The 25,937-nt window shown below is 38.5% G+C and overlaps 1 long non-coding RNA gene across 1 annotated transcript; it reads left to right on the top strand.

Moving 5' to 3' along the window:
• Positions 1–967: 967 nt before the first annotated feature.
• Positions 968–24,167, top strand: LOC150076670 (uncharacterized). Its single transcript, XR_016547712.1, has 3 exons — positions 968–1,103; positions 8,999–9,079; positions 24,128–24,167. It is a non-coding gene; the product is annotated as an uncharacterized LOC150076670 (long non-coding RNA).
• The last annotated feature ends 1,770 nt before the right edge of the window (positions 24,168–25,937 follow it).

The following is a 25,937-nucleotide window of genomic DNA, read 5'->3' as shown; positions in this document are numbered from 1 at the left end:
CAGCTATGATTAGAAGCGGAAGCCCTCCCAGGGGTTGATGCTTGGAGCGTTGCTGTTTCTGATTTTCTTACATGACATTGACATGGCGTGATGTCAAAATTTGCAGTGATATGAAGATTGGAAGAATGGTTAATAACCAACGCTAAACAGAAACCCCTTCAGGATTATTTAGACAGCCTTCAGAGGTGGCCAGATACGTGGTAACTATGTAAATTAACCTTTCAAAATGCAGGTTTACCTTTGGTAAATAATAAAACCAAAATAAATTATACATTTAGAGGAGTTGAAGTTAGTAACATACTTTCACTTTCTAATTCGTCATTATAATTAAAATATTGGCAAACCATGGTGCAGCTTAATATTTTTTCCAACATCGTACCTATATTCTTGCCTCCATAAAAACAGTCAGTTTTAATGGATTTAAAATGAGCGTCAGGGGATTCAGGGGAGTGTCAGGGGATTCAGCTATGATTGCACATTGACGATTAACTCATCTTCAACTGGAAGGGGGTCGATTCTGTTAGTTAAAAACACCAGCTACTGTTATCTTTAGCATCCTGTGATCATGTACTTTGTTTAATTTTCGTACAAATGTCAAGAGACGTCGCTAAGCTACCAGCGTTCAGGTATAATATATATGGGACGCCATGCAATAGGTGTATTAGTATTCATTCCGCACGCGACACCACAAAACGCAGAACAAGCGAACAGACTTGCAGATACTGATATCGCTGACGAGGCACACCACAATTGTTCTCCGCGAGGACTTCTCAACTCGCAGTGGAAACGAAATAGTTAGTTCTTTTTGAATCGGTGTAGGATCGGAGTTGGAAGGGACGTAGACACGTGACTCAATAACCTTGAACTATATTCTGCGGCGGAATAACACAACCCAGCTGGTACATGTGGTCGCCACCACGTTGACTCTTGTTGTGCCTGTCACATCGGTGTCTGTCTTGCTCGAATATACATGTGTGTGTGCTCTCAGAGCTCGTGTTCGTGAGAGAAAGCCTGGAGATGGAAGTGTTTTAGCTGGTGGGTTGCCTTGGGATTCTATGGCAGCAAAGGGCAAAGTTGAAAACGGAAAGCAGCAGAACTTGACGGTCAGTGCATGTGATTATTATTCTTAATTATAATGATCCTAAAAGAAATTATTAATTTGCATATCTTGTATGCGATTTAATTTTTTTTAAAACAGTACTTTAAATATTTTACAGCATCTATTGAACTCCAAAGACTATAACAGTGTAGTCTAAGGGCTTCGGTTCATTAATAAGGGTTTGGGTTCATTAACAAGAAACTATTTGTCGATATGCTGAGGGAATGATATTAGGATGTCTTTCATAATAAATTGTAATGTGAATTGTAAATAAGACTAATAGAAATTACTTAATAATTAACACAGAAGACTGGTAGGCAGCTACCCTCTAACGTTAGTCTTGACATTCAATCTTTCCTGATTAGGCATTATGACAGGATTCAACGTGGAATGCAGAAATGTCTCCAGCTGAGAAATTCTGTTGTATGGCGATTTAGCTTACTTAATGTTACTTTTGGTACAATAAAATTCGCTTGATTAGAACTCACGTGGTTTAATTAATGTTATTCATATATTATTAAAATTATTTGAATTATTTGTCATTTTTACTGATAAATATAAAGCTTAAGATATGCGAAATAATGAAAAATGTATGAAATTGTCAGGATTTTGAAATCGGATGATCCCTGATTATCTGACTTCACTGAATAGCTTCAACGTTTCACAGTAAAACAAATTGTGTGCAAATAGCTTCTGAGAATTTCTCATCTAGTAAATGACTTAATAATCTAATAGTACGCAGGTGTTGTGGCTGAAATAGTACAACATTCACAAAAATGGAGTTAAACGACCTCCCCAGAATAACATCAAGGTTTCTTATTCGTCAGTTGTGTTGTGAAAACTGTAACCAACACAAGTCAATAAAAATCATCAATATTACAGTCGATATGCCATATTTTAAAGCTGAGTAGGAATAAACAGTTTTGTCATCGTATATCATAATGGCGCTGCAATCCTAAAAGTCCAACTTTTACGTATCGAATAATCAATTAAAAGAATCTGAATTTGTAATTCCATGTCCACAATTTATGACGTATATGTTATATACGGGTTTGTACTATCTGAAATTTATTTTCTCAAGATTAAAATAGAAGTATTTTCGTAAGATTTACCATTTTTAGCCTCATACCCAAAATGCAGGCTCAATTTGAACTCACCATGTCTGTGTGCTAGTATATATGACTCAATAACTTTTGTATTTACAGACCGATCAAAACCAGTTCATAGAAAGGGAAAGACGGATACTTTAAGGGCTGGATACTTTTATTTTCGTTTGCTATCTTGGATGCACACATTCTTCATAGCTCATTTTGGTTTGGTTAGATTTTACAACATTTTCATTAGGACCTTTTACAGTGGAACGTCTTAAATAGTATATTGTGAAATAAGAAAATCTTACTGTATGTATCATATTATGTCGAAGACATCTATAGAAATGTTACAAGAAAACTGAAACCACCTCAGTACACATGCTTAGTAAAATTTGGCAGCATTTCAAGATTCCACAAGCCTATAAAAGCTTTAATTTCCAATACTACCTAAACTTGCGATCCTTTTATAGGCCTGAAGAACCGATTCATTGGAATCTGGAAATTTTGCCAATTTTATGCTAAGCGTATCTATATTAAGGTGGTTTAAAATTTAATCGTGGTATAAAGGTATTTTATCTAGCAAATACATGGAGAATCAAAATTACGTGCACACTACATATTGACGAACACAATTTTGTGAGTGGTAATGTCATAAAAATGGTGGAATCGGCCCTTTTGAGGATGCAACTGTGGTGATGGGAATCTCCTATGGTAAGATTATCGGACCATACCGTTCAGTGGTAGTATTGCTGGGGAATTATGCAGTATCCAATATCCGAAGCAGGTTATCAGACACGATCGTGGTTTTTTATAGGATGGCGCATCTCCACATTTTTATACTGCTGTCTCTGACTATCTAAATAAGGAATTTCATTAATATTGGATAATGTTAATGAAATTCCTTGTGTTCCGCAGTGCTATTGAATACTTTTCAAGCCACCAACCCAGTCCCTTCGGACCCAGTCCTTTTTAGCATGAAGATTCCTGAAATATAAGTTGAACGTTCAAAAAAAACAATTTTTTTTTAAGTATGTCCATTATATCATGGACATACTTAAAACAAAAGTTTTAAGTATGTCCATGATATAATGGACATACTTAATAAAAGTATGGGTGGCAGCACTGATCACTTTCCGGCGAACTTGTTTGAAAACTGGCTATGCAAATAACAGTGTACATGTGAGAAGAGATGCGAAGTGCTTCACTGTGTTTGATTTTTGGAAAGTAGCAATGTACCGTATGTATAATACCATGAAGTATTATGGTGCCCAGAGATCGGCCTCATAGCCATTTTGGCTGCAAAAAGGGGTCCTTGGCTGAGGATGCCATTAACATCTTAGTCACTTCAGGTTAGAGAACATCCCAGTCAATATGTCCTAGGCTTGTTCGAGAACTTTAAGAGGGCGTTAGACATCCTATAGGGAGAGAGTTCTCTGCGGGGTTAGAGTGTCCCTTTGGCCGGGTGATCTCTATCGCCCTCTTAGAGATTACTTATGTGATCAACAGGTTATTTAGGACGGTGTTCTCAGAAGATCGGCGGACGCTTGAGCATGGTGCCTTCAGGGGTACGTCGTGGGACTGTGCTTTGGAACATTGGACGATTGTTGACTTCGCATAATGTGGGTGGTGTAGCTTATGCGGATGATCTTGATTTCCTTGTGGAGAGCAACTCCCACAAGGGGGGTTGTCCTACACAATAAAAAATAAGGCCTGTTAGGTTCAGCCTGCATGAGCTAGAAGATTCGGCGCATACGTCCTCTGCTATGCTGCTGAAAGGGCGGCTCAGTGTGATGAGATCACAAATTGTTCGTTCTGGAGGGGGGGGGGAGAGTTCTCGCTGAGGACAGTCAGGCGGACTGATTATCTTGGTGTGTGCCTAGATGAGCGATTGAGCTTCATTGCTCAAGTGAAATACATTGGAGAGAAGGTAAATAGGCTCTACAGCAAGCTCCGGAGAGTGATCCCCACCGATTAGGCATAAAGAGGAGCGCCCTCCATCTTCTTTACGATAACATCTTTCCCCTGATCGTGACATATGCGGCGGTAGCTTAGGAAGGGTCTGTATCTCGTGTGAGGAGATACCTTCTCAGATGTTGTCATCAGGCCATCTGAGCGGAGACGGGTCCGTGAGTTAGACATCATTTGGCAGAATCAATGGACTTATTCTGAGAAGGGAATACATTTGTATGCTTTCCTCCCCTCCCTTCTCACTGTCAGCCAGAAGCTTTGGCCATGGCTGCATTTTGGGCTGTCGGCCTGTTGCTTCCTCACCGGATATGGCTTGAGACCTAGGCTTTTCTAGCTGGGCTTAGTTCCTTCAGACCTGTGTTCGTGTGGCGAGCAGGAGATTGGCCTCCACATTGTGTTCTATTGTCCGGACTTGATGGTTCAGCTTGAACGAGGGACTCTCACTCTGTATGATGATACGGTGTCGCAACTCCTTGATAGTCGGAATGTAATGGATTTAATTTAACTAGTTTGCTGGTTTATTAGAACCGTTTTTCGGCGTAGAAGCAGTTTGTACATAGTAGACACCAACCTCCTCGTTGTGGAGACGGTGACCCGTGGTGGGGATGTGATGGCCCGTCACAACCGCGAGACCACTGGTCGCTGCTAAATTAAAGTCACTAATTTGTTTTGCGCTTACATTCAAATTGACACATGGGGCTCTTTTTTTTTTTTTTTTTATTAATCAACTTGCAAAGTTGTGGGCAGCCGAGTGGTCAGCGCTAGGGTACATAAATACACAGACTGTGGCCGATTTTCTATTTGATGGACAAAAAACCTGAGTTTCCGGGAGAAAAAACCGTACTACTCTGGCCTGAGACCGACTAGTTCAGCCACATTGTGAAAAAGACGCATAAAAGTTTCTCCCGTCATCAACGGGATTCGAACTGAGGTCTTTTCCACCCGGTGTGGGGAGGACGGTGATCCTACCAACTCTGCTACCCACGAGAGCGACAATAATCATTAGCTCCCACAAATGCAGAACTTTAAATTAGTTGTGTGTTAAGCTCCAAAGCAAACTAAGGCTATGAAGCAACAGTGTACTGTGTCTATAAATTGCTTGTATTCCATAGTCGATTGGTCTGTTTGCAGGAAAGAAAACAGTTTTCAAGAGATACAACCAAGTAGCCCTCCCAGCGACCGATTAACTCTCAGTCAAGTTGTGATCACATTCCTCCTAGGACCTTGATAATGTCTTAAGAGGCAAACATCAGTTGCAAAACTGGTTAAATGACACAAAAGCCCCCAATTCAACTAATCTCACATTCTCGCTAAAAAAGCAACCAGAGAAAATGAATGGTATAATCCACAAGGTATATGAATTATAAATAGGAAACTGCGACTGTTTAAAATCTCCATCGAAAATCAAGTGTAGAGCTTAGATATTTTATTTCATTTCATCAACTGCATTGAAATATCACCTTAAATCCTATAGTAGTATTATCCTGACCCATGTCATCTGTTGTCTCTTTTATATGGGACAGTTGACGCACAGATGACTAAATATCAAACTTAGACAGCCAAGTTTGAGTATTCGAAAGCAAAAAAAAAGTATAATTAGCCGTTGAACAGAAAACCACGAAGTTAATCCAAAATGTAAAAACAATTTTCATATTAAATCCAGAACGTGCTCTTGTGGACATCAAGTGTACTGAGACAAATTTAAACACTATATTGGGTTACAGTACGTTTAGTGTGGTTGGAACATGCCAATTTTCCTTTTAATAAAGAAAAAAAAGCATCGATCATATAAAATGCTGTAAAGTTTGTGATATTTGTAATATGCACTAACTGTTCATACTTTGGAGTGCATTAAGCATATTCGTACGTGACCGGATACATTATAACATCAAATCAACATTTCTGTTTTCTTTCCATTCTTTAAATAACTCCGAGGTGTTCATTAAGCTAAAGTAGCGTTTTGCTTATCGATCTTTTCTTGACGACTGCCTTCTCTCATTCCACCCAAACCTGCACAATACCCACAAAAGCATTTCCTTTATTGCAACCTTTTCTGTCTACTGAGTGTTATTTAAAAATGTACTGACACCTTCTCCACAACTGAGTGCGAATGTAAAGGCTCCGAAGCTTAAAAAATCTAAAAATACGTTTAACTTTAAATTCAATACTTGGCTGACATTCAGAAAAGTCTTTACTCTAAGCTTCACCCAGACAGCGAAATGGAAAGTGGTGGTATTTTTTCCTTTGCTTAGCGTTATATCGAACAAAGAATTAATTTTCAATATTTTCATTAATCTGAGGGTTATATAATCCACTGGGGATGGTTAGGCATTACTAAACAAGTCGGATCGTCGACAGCTTACGTTTTGATGGACTATGGGAGAGCATTACATCCAATTCTGATTTCCTAATCCGATATCCTCCACAGAATCATTGCAATAAGTTTCTAACAGCAGCTTTGATCTTTTTACAAATTTCAAGACTTTTTTTACAATATTCCTTTGAGCCTTTGCGCTAAATATAATGTAGGGGCCACTATATAAATCTCATCTCACAGCTACCCAACAGGTAGTAAACATCATAGGGTGAGGTTTTGATAAATACTTCTTGAAACAGTATAAAAGATTTTAGGCACATTATTTGATATGCCAGCGCTATTGCAAATGTAATTCAATACGTACATTACCTAATTTGTTCTGAAATGGGAAGTACGAAGTGTTGTCAAAAAGTTTTGCAAACGAAAAATGTATTAAATTATGGAATAGGCTGTTTTGATAATGTAATGCGTTATAAAATAACATGAAAAAATTGTATGTTAATGTTCTTATAGTATGTTCAGGAATATTCTTATGCAGTTTCTAAACTTTATTTTTATATGTTGGTTGGTGGAAGAAGAATGAATACCTAGCAAATCGAATACTGCTCAGTAATCAAAATTTTTGACCAAAGAGGGCAGAAATGCTAAAGAAATCCATGAAAGAATGACTAGAGTTTGGAGATAAAAGTACGCCGAGTTATGCTACTGTTGCAAGGTGGTTGGTGGAGTTCAGAAGAGGATGAGAGTGATTTGAGGATGATCGAAGGTCTGGTCGGCCATCTGAAGCAGTCAAGACTGAAACAGTTGGCATTGTCGAAGAAAATAATTTTATAAAACAGAAGAATTAGTGTATGAACTTGAAAGTGTATTTAATATTTTCCCACAGAAAAATTGTAACAATAATACATGAACATTTGGGATTGTTTGTGCAAGATCGGATCCCTGAAATCTTTCCATTCGTGACAAAAATCAGAAAGTGCAATCAAAGTTTAAAATTAATTCTTGCTAATTCAGAAAGATTTTTATTCTGTCTGGTGACTGGTGTCAAAATGTAGCTACATTTTTATGGTCATGAATCCAAATAGAAAGCATGCAATGGAAACAGAACGATTTCCTTCCCCGAAAAAGTTTCGAACACAACCATCAGCTGGAAGCCTGGTTTAATGCCTAACATGGTTGCAGATTAAATAGATTAAGCGCATTGAAATTCGGGGTGAACACTGAAAATCAAAAACAGAAAGACATAGATTACGCAGAATTTTTTACCTATGCCTTTTATACTCCATTCTCAGAACTTTTTGACCAACCTTCGTACATCATAGCCAGTGCTCTTACGAACTCAATACGTTTCAGTTTTTGTTTAATTGGATTTTTCTTCTATAACAACAGCGTTTTACTCATTGTACATTCCAAACTTTTAAGAAATATTGTTCGCCAATTTCGATTTGGCTTCTCTTGTGCAGAAGCGAGAGAAAAAGACATTTTTTCACTTATAGAGGTATAATAGCAAACACGTTCAGAAGCAACGTCTGATACATAGACCATGAAATCGTATTCGCCAAACTAGGACATTTCGATACTTCAGGAAGGTCACGATGATGATCGCCCTCGAGCTAACTGATGTGTGTCGACAGACTGTTTCATTAAGAACATTGCTCTCATGGGTTGATGGACACTGTGGACATTACAGTAGTGAATTTTTTAGAACTAATGGCATGTCCAAATAGTTCTCTTTGTAAATAATTAATTGTCATTCTGGTGATATACTGTGGTCGGTATGCTCTGTGGTGCTTTCTACCAGATACTGATGCAATATAAAATATCCATCGAAATCAGAGCATTACCTTTTTTCAATCCTCTGAAAAAGGATTGTTTTAATTAAATTGTTTTCTTTTACGGCCCGCAAGCCCTCGTGGATAGCACAGTTGGAAGAATCGACGTTCTTCCCACACCGGGTGGAAAAGACCTGAGTTCGAGTCCCGTCGATGACGTGAGGAATAATTATGGGCCTTTTTCACAACGTAGCTGAGTTATTCTGTTTCAGGATAGCGTGGTTTTTTTCTCCCTGTAACTCGAGTTTTTTGTCCAGAAAACAGAAAATCGACCACAGAACACTCAATTTACAGACTGTATACACGGAGCAATATGGTATTAGTTGCCGATGCTCCTAAAACCCTATTATAATAACAATAACAACGGCCCACAGTGGGTCTGTTGCGTACTGCGTACACATGGAGGCACTGAGCTTGTTGATTCATATATAGGATTATTCTCAAACCAAACTGTCACACATACACACCATGAGAATGAAGGTGGGACTTTTTACTAGTGAAAAACATAAAGTACCTTCATGAATTTACATTGATGAAGCTGTAATTTAAAGTCATATTTATTAAAAATGATTTTTTTTCTTTCATAGTGAGTATCCCGAGATCATTACTTTATACAGTGGTAGAGAACGAATAGAAATTATATAGATGAAATTTTTTTTGTAACCTATTTTTAATTTTCCTGTTCTGTTAGGTGGCGTTACGGATAAGACCAGTGTTCCCTCATGAACTCCATAGGGACATTACTCCCATTGCACACAAGTTTGACAGCAAGGTAAAAGTAATTCTATTCTCTTTATTTTGTTTGTATATATGTATATGTTTTCATATTGTCCTGGCATTTTTCAAAATTGTACGGGGTATGATTATATTCTATAGCTAAAAATAAGAAAAAAAAGTTCCAATATATCTGTTTGTGATATAAGTGATAGGTACATAGGATACTTCCACTGTATGCAGTATGCCCTAAACGGAAAGGGGCTAGAAGGGTTTAGGGCATGGTAATTTCTTTTTAGTTTATGGGCATACTAATTTCTATAATTTCTTTCTCTGAGTTTATGCCTGTTGTTTTTTGGTGGGATATACTAGGCCGTTACTGGCCAGACAGAGGCACGCATAGCCATTCATGAAGATACACTTTATAGAAAGAAATTATACATTATGCACTAATTAATTTGGAGAGCAATGAAAATTTAAGATTTAAATCACGAGAGAACCAGTGTGCGATTTAAGATAGAAATAGAAAAAGGAAATATATCTCATATAGAATCCATCGGTTACTGTACCCTCTTTAATATCGAAGAAAGTATCCAGTAGAGAGTCTAATCTCGAAGAAAAAGATCCAATACAGAGTAAAAATATAATGTTTTACTAAATCCAGATGCCCATTTAGATTAAAAGCATGGCAAACAAGCAAAAAAGTGTCAAGTAGCTTGGTCACCATACGTTTGTCTCAAAATTTTTTATCTCCAGATATTAAACATTAATCATAAATTTTAAAACAAAAAGCAATTGCAAAGTGTGATTTATATTCGTCTTGTGTAATGATGCGCATATAATAAACCATGAATTTCATGCGATACCCGCACCAAGTAATCTAGGGGAATGAAGCCAGATGATGCAAGGTTCAATATGGTGTTTCATACAGTGTCGTTTAGAGAGTCCATCGGTTGCATTTTCAAAGGGTATTTTTTCCAATAGTTCCCACAAATTGTGCCGTTGTACAATACCTGAAACTGTGGGAACACAATTTCAGCTATGCCATTTCTGAAAGCTTTGCTGTTAAAAAATGAGGACCAATAAGACTGTCCCCAAGAACACCACGTAAAACCTTAAAGATATGCTGATAATGAGTACTGACAATGCTATATGGATTTTCATCGGCCCAGGTATGAGTGTTTCGAGAGCTGAGAATTCCATCTCTTAAAAGATGATTCATCTGCAACCAGAACATGTCTAAGAAATTAAAAATCACGTGCATCACAAAATGTGCCCCCCACAAAAATTTCTAAATTTATTCATATCTTGTGGCAACAATTCTGGTATAGCCGTATTGTGAAATGAATACAAATTCTGTTCATGTAATATGCTCTACACGCTTGCAGATGGAACGTTTACGCGATCTAACAATCTTCTGGTATTTGTATCAGAAGATACAGCTCAAAGTATTTGCTGTTTAACATTTGCAGTTTGTCGAAATCTCAACCAGCGTTTAATCGCCCGGGTTCACTGTCGTCTGTACTCAGCAGAGATGTTTTTTGATTTGGAACTCATCGAGTTGAGAATTTTTCGACGTATCTGCGAACACCATCTACAGAATTCTTACGTACGAACCTCACCATAAATTAAAACCGTATCAAGTAACTCGGCAAAAGTACACAGATCGTATTGGCTCCCTTAATATGAGTTTAATAAATGACTATAAACAACGAGGCCATCATCCTCCAACCTGAAACCCAAGTAACAATCACGATGACACAGTTATAAGGAACTCTTCCACGCTGGATAATTGGTTTGATTCATGTAGTTTAATAATAATATCCATGTGGATGTTGGTATGTCTGTTTTGCTCCGTTCAAGGGCTCATTTTGCACAGTGATTTTTTGAACATAAATTTGAACATAAAAATTTAAATAACGTGTACAGTGCACAACTAAAATATTGAAATTGCATTTACTCATATTTGTCAATTAATCATATTTATCTCTTAACATTGTGCGATATTCCTCTAACTTTTTTTGGCAAATTTAAAAATCTTGTTAATAAATGCCATTTATAAATTTCATTAGCATATAAAATGTTTCCAGATTTGAACTAAATTGAGAAGAAGTCATTAAGAATAACGTCTCTTCTTGGTAATTTACAACTGATAATGTTCTCGTGCCTTTGGAGAATGAATTCCTTAAATAGTCATCCACTCGATAAGATTACAGGACACAACAGAGGTTAATACAATATATCATTCATGAAAGAGTAGATACTTTAACTTGATAACAGGATATATGATTTGGGAAATGACCATAGATATATAGGACACTCTTGATAAAAATCCGAAAAAGAAGCCATTATTTTTCATTGATACTCTAGGGAGGTCTTATCTAGCGAGTTAATTCATCCATTGAATATTAAGCACAATTCTAATTTAATAAACGCAACATTTCCTTTACAAAAATAATTTTAATTCCAAATGAGAGTGTACTTTTTTACCTCTGTTTTATGCTTAAATAGCTTTTCATGTCAGTGAAGCTGCCATCAACTAGTGTACTTAATGTACCTCACTGATAAGTATCTTTCAACTATATTTATGGGCAAATGCTAAGTATAAATGCGATGTATACTTTTAGAGTCATTAATACTAGTAAAATAATAGCTTTTATTAAGCAGACAGAGAAATGTTATTTTATCATTAATATCTGTAATTTTATCAGCTTTAATGTTCATATATAGAAAGTTCGGGAACAGTCTTGTTTCTGATTTTCTTGAATGATATCGATACCTGCATTTAGATGCAATCATATTTTAATAAAATTAGAAATTCAGATACCCGACCACAGATGCTCTGTCATATCACTTTCTTTTGCAGTCTAGTCCAAAATAAATTTACAGTAGGGTGCGTGGTCGTAGGATATCCTGATTGAGGGTTAGGTACCTTCAATTCGATCGGCTATCTTGCAACAACATGTTACAATTTACGTCCCACTGTTACTAGCTTTGCAGTTCCAGCCACAATAAATTTACTCTATGCAGGAGGCAGTCTAAGGGTATCTGAACGAGAATAGAACATGAAGTATCACTGTCAGGATATCCTTAGACCTTGAAGCAACACAGAAACAGGCCTCGTTAATTCTTCTTCTTCCATTTTCACCATATGAAAATAGATGGAAAATAGGCTCCATTAGTTAGAACTTCTTGTTTAAAAATACAAAACTCTGAAAGTGGGTTTAGTTTCAGTTGAACACAGGGGTAGTTCTTGATAAAGCCATGACCTCAGTGGTCTACCTAGATTCACACCCATCTCTGTAGCTTAGGGAAGGGTGGCGTGATACAAGACAACATTCCAGTTTGCGTGATATACACAGTTGTAAATTAGGGAGAGATTCGTTATTCTGACACACCCTTTCCCTTGGCCTCAATATAGATTGTCTTACTGTCGGCCTAGCACGCTCCATAGAAAAGTCACCAAGTTACAAGGCTGGTATCGAGATTATTCTTTTAACTTAATTACCTTAGTGATGGCCTCTGTAATTAAAATTAACCTTTTTTAACCACTTGATGACCTCCGTGAATAATAAAGCCATTTTACTGTATGTTTGGTCAGCATCATTCATCTTTGTCTCATGTTATTAACGAATAATTATAAGTATACATAGATATGAAAAAAGTTAGCATAATTATATTATATGCAAAGATGTTCTATTTTTCATCTGTATAGAGACAATTCTTATGTTAACCGTTTTTTTTTATGCTTTTGATGTTTGGAGATCTTGACTACTATTCTCCACCAAATCTTAGAATTCTATAAAAGCGATCGCATTATGTCAGGAGGTCAGTAGGACAACAGGAAATAATTCTTCTTCTCATCACAGACTCGCAGTGAGTTTACAAGAAAGAGAAAAGCTTAATTAATAATTCTACTGGAGAGTGAAATTTTTATCTGAACATATTCGTGATGTCAGCGCAAGTGAATGTTTGAAAATTGTGGTCATGACAACGGTGTCAAGGAAAGCGCACTGAAGGTGGAACGGATGAGATGAATGCACGAGGGACGCATCGTTAGCGGACCCTTACAGTACTATATTTGATACTTTTGAGCTTAAGTTTTCCCACGTACTTTTTCTTGGAGCCCATTTTTTTTTATGATCGTGACGTTAAGCTTTAAGAAGGTGCGCATCGCGTGAAATGGAACGGAAGTTCACGTGCCGCTTAATACTGTAGGAATTGATCTCGTGAGAGTTGCGAAAATGTGAAATCCCGACACCTGGAATCTCCTCTTTTCGATCTTCTCTGGTTTAAAATCTCCCTGTCCCATTCTGTCTGTCAAATTCAGCTGTTGCCTCTATCGTTCTCCTAACTCCACTAATCACTTTGAACCCTTTGACTTCGTTTCTTTGAAACTTAACTTTTTCCAGTCCAAACTTCCTAACGGTGAGTTAATTTTCCTTGGCGATTTTTAATGTTCATAACTTCAGCTGGCTTCCGTTTTATAGCCACATGGACCGACTGTTCGCGACGTTGGAGCTTTTGCCATTGCTGATAACCTCACACAGATTGCTAATTTCCCTACCAGAATACCAGACAATCCTAATCACACACCGGACACTCTTGATCTTTGTCTCGCTAACAACTCTTTCAAGTACACGGTCGAGGTAAGTGGTCCTCTAGGCATCTCAGATCATAACTTAGTTTCTTCTCTAACCTTGCGGGTTGCCACAAAAGAGGAAATGCAATTAGATAGTTTAAATTGAAATAGTATTTAGTCCTGTCAATACAAATGACGTGTAAAGTCCAGGAGAGAACCGTTTTCCAACTCCTTTGGCAAAAGTAAAAGTTCGGTATACATTTCCTTGTAATAAAAGCCCTTCATTAGATTTAGACCACCTTTTCTGCCAGCGAATGTATGAGCTATTCCATCTGGCTTTTTTCAGACTTAGGGTAAGCACAAACGTTTATACTATATCTTGATAATACAAAAGGAATGCCACGTTGAATATAGAAACATAACTTTCCCAAGATGAAATTTTAATTCAAAGGGGGTTAAAATTCAGCAATTGCGTGTACAGTTGGGAAACATTAGTACGCAAAATGTGTGGGAGAGCTGAAAAAGCATTTTTAGATGGAGATCATTTCTGATTGGACATTAATTAAGGAAGCTCTGGAAAGTTATACGCCAGTAACGAAAGTATCTTAATATTTAATCCTCAGTCCTGTAGGAATGTATCGGACAACATAGAAGTAAAATTATTGACTTTTTTGGAAGATTTTAGTTGGATCAGAAGAGGAATAGAATTTTCAGTAAAGGAGAGGTGACAATACAAATAGATGACCTTACCTAGAGATTGAATGTCATCGAGGATACGCATAAAAGCAGAAGAATCATTTTTGAAAGTTATAAGACAGGGCTGAGTTTTAGAAGGACGAAATCAGCTAAGTTATCTTTTCTCCACTGGAGAATTACCTGGAGATCAGCATTTAAGAAATTGGTAGCGGATATTCGAGGTTGAAGCTGTTCGTACAGGGCAAAGTTTCTTAAACTGGAAGGTAAATGCAATGTACTATCATCAGCAAAACTATGGATAGGATTTCCGGTGAATGGAAGGTCATTAATATACAAGGAGAAAAGGGTGGGACTTCTTAGAAAGAACTGAACCTGGGGAACACCAGCATTAGTGGAGAAGTTAGAAGAGAGACAGTCATCCACCATCGCCCACAGTGAATATAGGTAACATAGGTCAGAGAGAAAGCTGGATACCCAATTATAAAAAAAAAAACAGTTGGCAAATAATAAGATGGAGTCTTATTTAGAAGACCTTTATGCCAAACATGATAAAAAGCCTCTGAAATATCAAGAGCAACTGCTTGAGTTTCACCAAATTTTCCAATCAATTTGTCCATAGATGGGTAACATAGCCAGAATATCACCATCGACACTGATCAGATAGGAGGTTTCTAGATAGTTTAGAAGTTGGCGGTTAATTTATTTCTCTATTACTCTAGAAAGAGTAGAAGTAAGTACAATTGTTTTTTTTTTTGTAGAGTTTTTAAACGCACAAGCAACTTAGACCAAATTGAGCCATATATAATACGTCTGTAAATGGTGTGTTTTCTGTGGTAGAATTGCTGTTTGGTGGACAAAAATCCCGAGTTTCCTGGAGAGGGAACCAAGCTACCCTTGCCTGAGACCGACGGTATTTTCAATCTAATGTCGACAGGACGGTGATTATAACAACTGTGCTACCCACGTAGGCAAAAAAAAAAAAATATTAACCTGATATAATTCTCATCTAGCAAATGGGAAGAGCATCATTACCTATTTTGACTCTCTTTCTATGTCTGTCTATGTATAACTTCGATTTTGCTAAGGAACACTGTCTGTATTACCCTTGGTCTTCTGGCTGTGAAGGTCTTGTAATATAATTGTGTTCATTATTCTCGTTGTACAATAAAAAAAGAGTATTTATTTAGTAGCATATATTCTTCGGTCGGTTTTCCTTTTTGCTAGAGGAAAACTGTATTAAACCACGGAAGGCCGGTTAACTTGGTCATTTGTGTAAAAAGATAATAAAATATACTCCCATCTAGATAAGATTCCAACTTATACCTTTTTCAGACACTGCGCAAGAACGGTGATTATAACCACTGCGATGGGCAGAAGAAAAAAAGAAAACAAAGATAAGAGAAAAGTGAGGCTAGAAGAGAGAGAGAGACAGAGAAATGGGGATGAGAAAAAATTGATTGTAAAAAGTGATGGAGGAAGCACTGTGAAATGCGAGCGTAAAAGAGAAATAGCAAGAAAGGCAGAGAAAAGTAGAGAGAGAGAAAATGGAGAAAACGATATGTGAGATAGAGAGAATGGGTGGGAGAAAATGAGCTAGGGAAAGAGTATGGGCAGAGATCAAGAAAATTTGGTGTAGAGGTAGATGAAGAGACGGGGAAGGAGAAGAATTGCTCTAGGAAGAGAAAGATGTATTCAAAAAGAAAGAATGAAGAAGAAACAAGTTCAAGTTGGTGTAATGTTGCTATGGAACAGAAGAAAAAAAATTCAATAAAAATTTCCCTGATAACGGAAGTACGTGTAATGAGACCTACACTTCGATCGGATAAGAAACAACTGGTGCTATTTACCGCTGTTTATTTGCTCCCATGACAATATTGATCCTACATGGTAGCGTGCACATACAGCAGCTCCTACATAGCATCTAGGATGTCCCACGTGTTTGCCTATTACACCACCGGTAAACAGATCCAGGGAAGTACTACCGGCGTCGTGACCCTTTTTCTTTCATTCATCTCACTTGGATGGCGGCGAAACGAAAAAAATAAGAAGGAAAAAATGGGAATGCTCGGTAATTTAGACTTTATATCATAAAAAAAATTAAATAAATATTTCGCAAAATCTTCAGCAGAGATGGTCTAAGAATAGTTTTCGAACACACAAAGAAATTCGAAAATTCGTGAGCCAATCTATTATTCAAACATAATGGAATTGAGATTCATTATATCATTCGAATCGCAACGCCCTACTAAGTTCATAAACAAATTCAGAAGCCCTACTCTCTTCGTGTGGCTAAATCTCTGTTTCTCGAAATGTTTTTAATCCCAGCAAAGGTTGTCAAGGTGCTTTGAGTTTCGTCCTTAGTATTGTAAAACTAACCAAATACTTATTTCGTAATCAATAGGAAAAGAACATTAGTCAGATTCATATAACGACATTACTAGTAGTTGCGGTTTTGATTATCTAATGGAACTTCAATCATGATTCGATGTCGTAAATAAAGAGGGACAAAATACTTTACTAATTTCTCATTTATTCCTACAAAAATCTAATAATTTATGAACATATCTTATTTTTTTACCATCAGGGCGACACCACGCGGCAATAAGGCGCGATCAAGATTGTTATGTATATGCGAGATGTTATATTTTAAAACTTTTATGAAATTTCTGATCCCCTGTGGTAATAGTAATAGCTGCTAAAAGAATTTTATTACGTGTTATTTATTTTATTATTACTGTCAAAATCAGGCAAATAGATTGGCTATATTTCGAAACATTTAAAACTCTCATCTGAAAATTTCGTTTGGTTGAAATATGCGACTGCCCGTACGTAATAGTTACGAATTACAAGGGTTAATTTTAATTGAGTAGTGTTCATCATCATCAGCCATTTTCAATCCACTGCAGGATGAAGGCCTCTCCAGCAACTTTACAATTCCTTCGGTTTTGTGCGTCGTGTTGTCATGTGCTGAAGGGTTTGGTCTTTTCCTCTTCACGCTGACCAGGCGTCTTGAAGTGAATCATTCTACGTGTTCGTTGCCACCAAAGTGACGTAACAGGGCTTACCATCGAGAAGGTGTGCATGAGTGGATTTTAGGGAAGCAGGCTAATCGGACTTCTCCTAAATCTTCTAAAATAGAAAGATAGGATCCATCAGTGTTTTAGACTGAGTGTGTGATAACACCCAGAATTCCTGTTCCCCTCTAAGCCCCATTGAGTAGTGTTAGACACGTTCAATTATAGTTTGATTTACACTTTAAACATAAAGAGGAATTTTATTGCTGTTTGGTATGGATATTTTTGTATATCAATTACTAATATCGATATACTCTTACTTCCACATAATTTTCTTAATTGTAACCCCTTCCCAGGATAGAAATGCAAAAGAAATTTACTTTATACAACAATGACTTTATTGAGCAACTCAAATTTTCTATCGGCGTTTGCTTCCCCCCTCCCCCTTGATTAGCATTGAGGTTGCAATTGACCCCCTTCCACAATGCCCCTCGTGGGTAGCACGTGGATCGCCGTTCTCCTTACACTGGGTGGTAAAGTCCTGAATTCGAGTCCCGTCGATGACAGAAGGAATTTTTATGGGCCGTTTTTTGCAACGTGGCTGAGTTAGTCGGTCTCAGGCGAGGGTAGCATGATTTTTACCTCCTGGAAACTCGAATTTTTCTTTCAGCAAACAGAAAATCAACTTCGGAACATATACAATTTACACAATATACACGGAGCGATATAGCGTTTGGTCTCTGATGCTCCTAAAACCCTACTACTGCTACCTTCCACAATGTGGGAAAGACCTGGGCTAGAATACCTTCTGGGAGAAGCTTTCATCGCGTTCTTTTTTTTTAAAACGTTATCGAGTGAGCAGGTCTCAGGGTTGAGTTGATTGGACTTTTTTTTGAAAAACTGGTTTTTCGTCCAGAAAGAAAACAAAAAAACGGCTGATGAATTCACGCCATTACAGACATAATATACTGACACCTCGTAACGTTATTGCTTTGGCGAGTAATGCACCAAAAAAACAACTTTCTTTCTCTGGCTGTCATTCTCGCAAAAATAACTGCTCTTCCACCCTTCATCATCTTTGCCGAAGCAGTCTTTAAAAGGAGAGAAATTATCTAACCCAACAGAATTCTTACCACTGTCTAAGTGCAGCAATTCCCTACCACAGATACCATTCCAAGACTCAAGCTCCACTACACGTGCTTGGAACACTATAAATGACAAAAGCTGTACAAGCTGCACCCTCCTATATATTTTATGGAATTCATGGACATGGGTTGAAAGAAGTAACTCCCCCCCTCCACAAATATTGGCTAAACATACACATCTATACCCTTCAGATGCGTAATTCGTGGGATCGTTAGAATTTTGTCACCCCCAGTAGCATGGCAATGTTACCGGGGATGACATATGAACATGCCCTAAAGAATTCTAGGAATAGTACTATCACTCATATCCATATTGTTGGGACAGAGATTTGGGGGAAGGAATATGTATTAGTATTATAATAGCTGAATGATACACAGAAACGGATTTTTCTGCATCTGGCAACAAAAACAAAAAATTTCGATTCATTCACATTGTCCCAATCACAAAAAAAAGTTACTATCCAATTCCACCTTGAAGTTTACCCAACTCTCCACCTCAACCACAAAAGCAAGCAGTGATCTGCAACACGTTTCCAGAAAGTAAACTTCACGAGATCCACCCTTCTGTTACTCCCCAAGCGATTCTTCTCTCCTCTACGAATGAAAATATGAAAATATATCTCCCACGTTCGTGGCCTTATATACCTCAGTCAGAGACCCCCCCCCATATGCATTCGACAAACTTTGAGCTAGCACCTTTTAAGCCGTTCTTCATATACTGTAGACATCGAATAGCACCTGTCACCAATCTGGTTTCCCTTCTTTGAACATTTTCTAGAGTCGTCTTTCTTCAGGTATGGCCTATAGACCTCATTACAATATTGTAAATGCAACTTACTTATATAAAGGGACAATGTGATATCCTTTTCCCTAATTACAAAGGAAGGTTCTTGTATTATAAACAGGACACAGTGTACCTTTCTAGCTGCCTGTTTACACTGTGTGACAAATTTCATATCTATACCATAACCCCTTAAAGCGTTTACTACCTGAACTATTTTTAACTCCACTCCACCTATAAGTAACTCCTAAATTTTTGTTTCCCCAAGGCAAAACCTTGAATTTAGAAGAATTAAACTTCGAGATGTCAAGAAGATTGCGTTGTTGTATAGAAGGCTCCCTAATATGAACGGGTCATTCTGTTTATTGACAGGCTATTTTCAAAACTCTGGATCAAATTTGAACCACCCTCGTGCATCAAGGTTTTCAATAAATAAGTATATACCAACTAACAACCAGAACAGAACTAAGATTACCTGTAATTTCTTGTAAAACGATCAATTGGAGCGTTATAAACGAAATTACTAAGGTAACCCTCTTATTCATTTTTTAATTAATTTATAATGTAAAGCATACTGAGCCTTGCTGTTCTTGCACACTAGTTTGCAAAATTTAAGGACCAACATTATTTCTAAAGGTTGCAACCACAAAATCAAACAAAACAGCCTGTGGCTGTTCAGTAGAAAGCTGGTGCACATGCAAAAATTTGAGTAGTGATGAGAGGGCTCACATAAACAGATAAAAGCAGCAGTTCAGCAGTTATGTGCTAATTACTGAATGGTGAGCACGATTGTTACAGACCTTCGATTGGTTTCATACAGTGCTACAGACAACGAAATGGCCAGTAGACGACATCTGGATGACTTTACCCGGGGTCGAATAATTGGGGGCTCGAGGAAGGTGGAAGTGTGAGGAGTGTGGCTGCAGAGTTCCGTATCGCCCATAGCATCGTCTCATGTAGACAAGACTTCAGTTATAGCTCGGACCCAGCATGGGTTTGTTAAGGGGAAGTCTTGTCTGGCTAATTTGATTGGATACTATGATGTAGTCACAAAGGAACTGGATGCAAAGAATAACTTTGATATCATATATTTGGATCTAAGAAAAGCCTTTGATACTGTTGCACATGGAAGACTGCTGCACAATTTGGAACAGTGTGGCATTGGAGGCAAATTGCTGCTATGGATAAAGGGATGGTTGGGTGGGAGAAGACAGAGAGTGGTAATCAATGGCCACTGCTCTTCGTGGACTAATGGTATCAGTGGAGTCCCTCAGGGTTCAGTGTTGGGTCCATTGTTGTTTTCTATAATTATAAATCATATTGATGATGGTATATCAGGCTTAATTTCCAAGTTTACAGATGATACGAAGGTTGGCAGGGTTGTTAATGACACTAATGACAGTACACTGCTGCAACAGGATCTAGAAAAGTTGAGCAGATGGACTGAGAGGTGGCAAATGAAGTTTAACATTGACAAATGTAAAGTACTACATATGGGAAACAGCAACCCTAGAGCAATGTATCAACTCTGTGGTACTACACTGACAGTGGTAGAGAATGAAAAGGACCTGGGGGTAATTGTGCAGGCAGATATGAAGTTTTCTGAGATGCAGACGGTCTGCAAGAGTAGCTCATGGTGTCTTGTCAATGATATACAGGGATTTTTCTAGTAAGGATACGGAGGTGATTATCCTCTTGTATAAGCCAATGGTCAGGCCACACCTTGAGTACTGTATACAGGTCTGGAGGCCTCATTTCAAGAAGGATGTAGAGCTGCTGGAACGAGTACAGAGAAGGGCAACACGGATAGTGAATGTAACAAAGGGTTTCTCTTACAAAGAAAGGCTTAAGTTTTGCAAATTACAGTGTCTGGAGACTGCGAGGTGATCTGATTGAAGTGTATAAAGCCCTGAATGGTTTGAGCATGCTCAATGCTGATGGGATTCTTCCTCTTGCTCAGAACAATCACCTGAGAGGGCATAAATTCAAATTGAGGAAAGACGGTTGTAGGATAGACGTGCGGAAGTTTGCCTTTATCCAGCGGGTGGTTGATTGCTGATAGAAACTTCCATCTGTCGTTGTAGAAGTTGATAGCTTAAAGAGATTCAAGGCAGAACTTGACAAACATTTGGAGCGAGTGGATGGGTGGAATAAGGGTGGGTTTTTTTTTTTTTTTTTTTTTTCGGCTGATGCTATGTAAGCTTGCTTTCTTGCGTCATGTGTCCTTGCTAATGTACGTGGTCGGCCTTCAGAACGACAGATACGGCTGTTCGAAGGACCAGTGGTGGTCGCCCAATGATGACCCCTCATACTCCTATAGGCCAAGAGGGACCGACACCAGATAGTGAGACAGGACGCAGGATATCGTGATTTACTGTTGCAAGGCGACTTCACAACGGTGGACTGTTTGCCCGACAGCCAGTACGTTGTGTCCCTTTAGGCCTGCTGTAGCGAGAGTGCATAGCACGTGTTCCTTGAGCGGGCCAGGATTCAATCCCGTGATTACTAAATACGACAAATATTTGCATTGACGATTTATTGTAAACTCTGCTGACTTGGTTGTCGTGACGGAGTATAAACAGAAAACTTATTTATTTATGCCATCGGAAACACCGTTTACAGTGCTGCATCGAACACAAGGACTGGACAGCAGCGCAATGGGGTAAGGCACTATTTACTGATGAGAGTAGATTCAGTCTCAGAAGCGATTCTGGACGTCAGCTAATCTGACGACAGGTTGGCACACGGTATCACCCCGCAAACATCACTGAAAGGGATCGATATGGCGGTCGAGGTGTTCTCGTCTGAGGATGCGCTATCTTCGATGGCTGTACACAACTCCAGATACTGGAAGGCGGTACTGTAACCGGTGTGCGCTACTGTACTGAGGTAATCCTTCCCCATGTGCGTCTGTTCCGAGGTGCCATTGATCCCGAGTTCGTGTTTATGGATGATAACGCCACACCCCATCGCACTGTAGCTGTTGATATGCTTTTGAAAAGTGAGAACATTGTTCGTATGGATTGGCTTGCCCGTTCCGTCGATCTAAATCCTATAGAACACATATGGTATGCTTTGGGGAGACGCCTAGCGGCACGTTCACACCTATCAGAAAATGTCCACCAGCTGAAGATGGCACCGACAGAGGAATGGTCGATGTTATTGCAAGAACTTATCAACAACATTGTTCTAAGTATGGACAGGCGGTGCAAATCGTGCATCGACATTAGGAGTGGCCATATCTCCTACCGAGGACCACTTCTTCCCTTTGTTCCACCTTTGGCAGTGATGCGTCTGTATCATGGCAGCCAGTGCTATGTTGCCATTTTTGAATAAAATCCCTCTGCACCGTTTTGTTTCCGTTGTTGTGTCGGTTTGTTTCCTTCATCGTTTCTGTACCTCACGAGGTTCCTTTGGTATGCTTTTCCCAAATCCCGGCCACTCCTATGAGAAGCTACAGGTGTAAACCTGACTGGTCCTTAAGTTTTGCACACCAATGTACTTATTAATAATTTTTTTATGAAATTAAAACCTTATACTAGTATTTAACCTTCAGGCCCCATCAATATATTGGTAACGCCATACTGCATATTGATTGATTATCACAGAAACAAAGAACCCCGTATCGTTATTTTTCCTCTCAGTCTGAGTTGTTGACTCTTAATAAAGTTACCCAAACTGAAAGTATGCAACGATAGCTATTTTGTATATTGTTTTATGTATATACGAGATGGGGCGATAAAGTCCCGGACTGGGGCGATAAAATGAACAGAAATTGGAGGAACTCAAAAATGGTTTGTGTTATTCAAGGTAAACACCATTTTGATTGAATACACTTGTTACACTGTTCTAAAAGTTTCTGAAAAGAGTCAGCCTCTTCCACCCGGTGTGGAAAGGCCCGGGTTCGAATCCCGTCGATGACACGAGGAACTTTAATGAGCTTTTTTCACTCCGTGGCTGAGTTAGTCGGTCTCAGGCGTAGATAGCAAGGTTTTTCAGCCGAAACTGCGTTTTTTCGAACATCAAACAGACAAATCGACCATAGAACACACGCAATTAACAGACATAACACACAGCACGGCAGATGAATTTAATTATTCGGGTGGCCTAAATATAATAGTTTAGTTATTTTTTTTAGTCAGAGTCTGGAGAGTTGTGGACACCTCTCAGGGGTATTTGAGGGTATCGCTTTTTTTTTTTTTTTGCTTCGTGCTTCATAAAATGGCCTGATGATGGTGCTGAGGGGTCATTTGGTGCACGTTCCAATCCTTTCGAACTGGCTTCTGTCAAAATAGATACGAAAAGAAACATAAGATGTGCTATGAGTGTTCAGTCTCTGAATCTTTAAATCCAACTGGAGTTCCTCAAACAGTACATCAGTGACCAGTTTTGCTGGCGTGTCCGGGGTCGAACGCGAGACAAACAACTTGCTGGGGGGAAGTCTGGGAGATGAATCAACCAGTTTGAAAGGCTGAAGCTTCGAGACTAGTGCGGTGGCCGTCCAAGTGTTTTTCTTCCTATTCGAACTGTTTCGACTGACGGTCTCGCACTTGGTAATCTGGACATTCCCCGGTTTGGCACCCAGCACCAAGTTGGTGGCAGGCCTGGTAGTGGTTCGGTCTTGTTTGGGGCTAACTGACGAGTGACTTCCTGCGTGCAGTTCAAGGGCGTATTATGTGGCATGCATGCAGTGTGAGGGTTTGTGATGCCACGTCGCAGATCATCTTTGTACATCTGTAGGTGATTTTATGAGTTTACTAACCTCCACTTGGAGCTGTGCTTTCGTGTGAAATATTTCTTGCAATCTCCTGATTTCTCCTGCTCGAAGTCCAGAATTGTTTTACCTTGCTAATATCAGTTTTTCTCTTTTCTTTCGTGCACATTTAAGATGATCGTACTACTTGATCCACATGCTGGCAATACCGCTGATGTCCTACGAGCAAAGAGACCCCAGGAAAAGAAGTATGTGTTCGACTGGGCATTCGATGGAAGTTCTGGTCAGGTAAGAATTTTTATCTCTAAATAAATCATCTTCTAACTTTAATGTTTCTTTAAGACAACTCCATTTATCGAAATGCAAATAATGTATTCTAGTATATTCCATGATGGCACCTAATTTTTTTGGAAAAATCATGCCAGTGATTAAATTAAAATAAATATTAATAATAGAAAGCTTTTATATAAATAGGAAGTAAAAAATTAATGCAATGAAATTAAATATGAATAATGAATAAAATGTTTCATAAATAGAAAATTCCTAAGTTGTTTTTTTGTCGAATTTTCTGTGAAACATTTATAAACATAGTTTAATGGTTAAGTATTCTATCTGTATGATATTAGATTTTTTTTTAAAGTTTTTAAACTTTTTGATTTACAGTACTAAATTTGGCGTAATCTTTGAGCAGTCACAGGACTTTCTAAGGAACTCTAGTTGGAGACCACTGGACTAGACCAGAGGGCATCGCATCCAAACTATTTAATGAAAAATGAATATCAGCAACAATTTCAGCCTCTAGTGGTAACTGTGGAATTATATTATTCCTAAACTGCATTTTAGCGTGACACCGTGGTTACTGTAATTTTAAGGCAAAGAGTGGTGTTTGGAGTCTCATTCCATGTGAATTTAAGGAAGATAAAAAAAAAAACGGAACTTGTAGTTTTTTGGTGATGAGAGGGTTGCGTGCTAACCAAGATCCGTGCCATGGCAGCGACCATGAAACGCACGTGCTTAGTAATTAGCACCAAGTTAACAACAGCTCATTTATTCTTGAAAGGTCACTAACTCTCCCGACTGAAAGAACAAAGAGACGCTGTTGTATGCCATCAGCATGAGAATGGATTTAGCAACAGCAAATTTCATTGAACATCCACAGAGCCCCCGCCAACTAAAGAAGGGCAACAGCTGTTGCTAAATAGACTCCGCTAAAAGATGCACTAAATCTAAAAGTAGAACATTGTATTCGTATTTATTTAACAGAAGTCCGTATCTCAGTTGAATACGCAGCGCCGACTGTTACCATAAGGTTGATGCCCTACTAAACTAAAAGGGCATCAACCTTTCTGTGCTTACGTATGCACATACGAATATTGTCATTCAGAACTGATAAAACATATACGATATGTACAGGGTATTTATAAATTTACTTGACATGATTACTTCATAACCGCAACTGTGGGTAGGGAAGCATCCGTTTAGTTTTGTAGTCAACTCTCTACTTTACCCTCCCCTCCCATATTAGTTGATTAATCCTAATACCTGCCCTGTATTTTATCTGTTCAATTTGCATGTTGTGCGGTTGAAAATCCTGAAATAACTCATGGAGAACCTGCACCATATGCCCGAAACCCAGCCCCATTGAAGAGGCTTTAAAGTCTCTTCAGTCGGGGCTGTAGCAGCCAGAATCGAACCGAAGCCACTCTAAACGAGTGTCAAGCGGCAGTGCCCTGGCAGTTTCATTGGCAGGATATAGGTTATTGTAGTAGGGTTTTAGGAGCATCAGCGACTAAGGCCATATTGCTCCGTGTATATAGCCTGTGGTCGATTTTCTGCTTCCTGGATGAAAACCCGAGTTTCCGGGAGAAAAAACCATGCTACCCTCGTCTGAGATCGACTAACTCAGCAACGTTGTGAAAAAGCATCATAAAAGTTCCTTTCGTCATCCACGGGACTCGAATTTAGGTTTTTCCACCCGATGTGG

The sequence above is a fragment of the Mastigoproctus giganteus genome, chromosome 12 (assembly GCF_048544385.1).
Source record: "Mastigoproctus giganteus isolate SK-2022 chromosome 12, ASM4854438v1, whole genome shotgun sequence".
Taxonomy (NCBI): Eukaryota; Metazoa; Arthropoda; class Arachnida; order Uropygi; family Thelyphonidae; genus Mastigoproctus; species Mastigoproctus giganteus.
The sequence above is the reverse complement of the archived record's forward strand: the minus strand, read 5'-3'. Positions and strand labels throughout refer to the sequence as shown.